Source organism: Octopus bimaculoides, chromosome 9, assembly GCF_046866305.1.
Source record: "Octopus bimaculoides isolate indiv1 chromosome 9, ASM4686630v1, whole genome shotgun sequence".
Lineage (NCBI taxonomy): Eukaryota > Metazoa > Mollusca > Cephalopoda > Octopoda > Octopodidae > Octopus > Octopus bimaculoides.
The window spans coordinates 95,580,132-95,582,857 of NC_142936.1; positions in this window are offsets into that span (position 1 = coordinate 95,580,132).

Below are 2,726 nucleotides of genomic sequence, written 5' to 3' on the forward strand. Positions count from 1 at the left end.
TAATATATATACTATATACATATATTTATGTATATGTATATATATTTATGTATATATATATATATATACATATATTTATGTATATGTATATATATTTATGTATATATATATATATATACATATATTTATATATGTATGTGTGTGTGTATATATATATATATGTGGGGGGGATGCGTATGCATGCGCTCTTATCTAGTAGCTCTGTTTGTAGAGATAGTGCTGGTCTCTATCTTCGCTACAAGGTTTCAACAGTTCAACTTATCTAAAACAACTCTGCAATACTCATTAACATCATTTATCTCTTCTTTGTTTATTTGTTTTGTTTTGTTTTTGACGTCATAACCTACAAATATCTAATAAGCCAAGGAAGAACGAATCACTCATATATTACTCCACAATATCTTTTAGAAGGGGAATTTTCCCCCACGACTCTTTCTCACGTTGGAATCTACCCTAATTATTAAATGTAATTTTAGGCGAATACATTTTCATCAATGTCGCTTCATGTGCTGCTTCGTGCGACTTTATTTATTTTCCTCTAACTTGAGCAAACTATACAAATATCGGCAAAGGTACCATTTGTTGTTCTAATGATCCACGAAAGAATAGTACTTGTTGGATTGTGAACGCAGACTTGATGTTCATCGCTGAAGAAGCGAATGAAAATTGAGACGCATGCGTCCTATGATTTAATTATATCATCCAAACCAGAAGGATTTACGCAATAAGCCATATATGAACCGATTTTCTCGCCGGACTCTTTTCTGAAGTGAAATTTCCCCCAACACTCTTGTGTACTTGAATTAGAGAAATATGACTTTATGTAAATATTTTTTATTACACATTCTTTTGTGCGACTTCATACATACATACATACATACATACATACATACATACATACATACATATGTATATCGATATACATACATATAAAAATTCAGGACAAGATGTAGAGGTTATATATCTATTGGGAAGCAACCCTCGATGCAGGATATTGTAAGTTTATTTTATACAACCATACAACATATATCAATGTTATTTCGGAAAATATCTTGACCGCTTGTTCAGAGCAGTCGTGTGAGGTTGGTTGCCATTGCCTGTAGCAGGCCACATTATCGTATTTGTAACAGATTATCTATCTAAAGAATGATCTCTTCATTTGTAATATAGAACGAAGCAACTCCACCTTAGTCTGCCACCATGGTTCGCTATCACCCACTAAACTGTCTGAGACTGGCTAAATATATCTCGCACTGATTCCGTCTGCTGCAAAATCCAGGAATATTTTTTCCCTATGCAACAGTCGTATAATACTTCTCATCACCGCTTAAGAAATGCAACTGGTTGCAATAAATGATATATCCTGTTAAATCGCTCAATGCCATTATATTTGTGTGGAAACAACCATGGTATATTGTTTATCTTTTCTCAGTTCGATGAGATAAGCTTTGAAATAAACAGCTTTGGACATTTATGTATGCAGAAAATTATATTCGAAAGAATATGACGGTATTAACTCTTAGAAGTCATAAATAAAATGATAAATGACAGGCATAGAAAATGGGTGACAAGCAAGAAATATAAGGCTTCCTAAACAGATAAGTGGTTAGGCTGTTGAACTCACGAACTTAAAGTCGTGATTTCGATTCCTGAACACGGTCGTCTACTGTGTTCTTGTGCAAAACACTTCATTGCGCATTAGTCCATTCCACATAGCTGCAAAGGGGTTCCTGCAATTTTCGGGTAGTTAACCCTGGCCCTAAATATAATCGCCATCTGGGATGGACTTTAGTCATCTGAGACATCTTAATACCAATGAAACGAAGAGAAGTATATCAGTAAAAACAAGGATCTTTGGCGTTGGTTTTTCATTGTTTATTTTTGATCAACCTAGATTAAACACCTGTCTGATGGAGTCGCAGCTATAGTGATCCTCTATTTTCCTCAGAGGTAATGTATCTTGGGGTATATTATAAAATGTGCAATAGGTTTTAGAAAAAGTAGTTTGGTTTTATGGAATTTAGCAGTTCGTTCAATCATGTATGGAGATATACTACTAAATGTCACGCATTCTTGTACGTATGTATGTATGTATGTATGTGTCCGTGTATGTATGCATATATGTATGCGTGTATGTATTCATGTCTGTGTGTGTGTGTGTGTGTGTGTGTTTGTGTGTGTGTATTAAGTGAGTGAGTATAAAGTAACAAGAGTGGAAACAGTGATTTCGGTAAGTTAGAAACAATTTTTTTGACAGGTAGCATATTTCTAGGCCAGGAATATTAAAAGTTAATTACTTAATATCCTCTCAGTGCAAATCATTAACTTTATAATTACATTTTATGAAGGTTCTACGCAATGAATGACGTCACAGATAGCGTGAAATATTAGTGTTTAAAAGTAGTGTGAGTTACCAAATGTATGGGTGGTGTCACACGACAATGATTGTAGCAAACGGAGTTCTTATCCGGCTAAATTCTAACTCCTGAAAAGTATAGCGATAACCTTAATAAAAACAAGCGTATAACAATGAAAATAATGAGATTCTTAAGACGAGTTCTGAATGCGTGATCGTGATAAAATAATAAATGTGCTACTTTTAGTGGGTGTTCGACTGTTTATAGCGTCCTAAGTACACCGCCATAATAGATGCTTCATCTTGGGCATTTTAAAATCTGGTGTAGCTCAACCCTCCCCATATGTAACCACAGTCGAGCTTCTTTGAG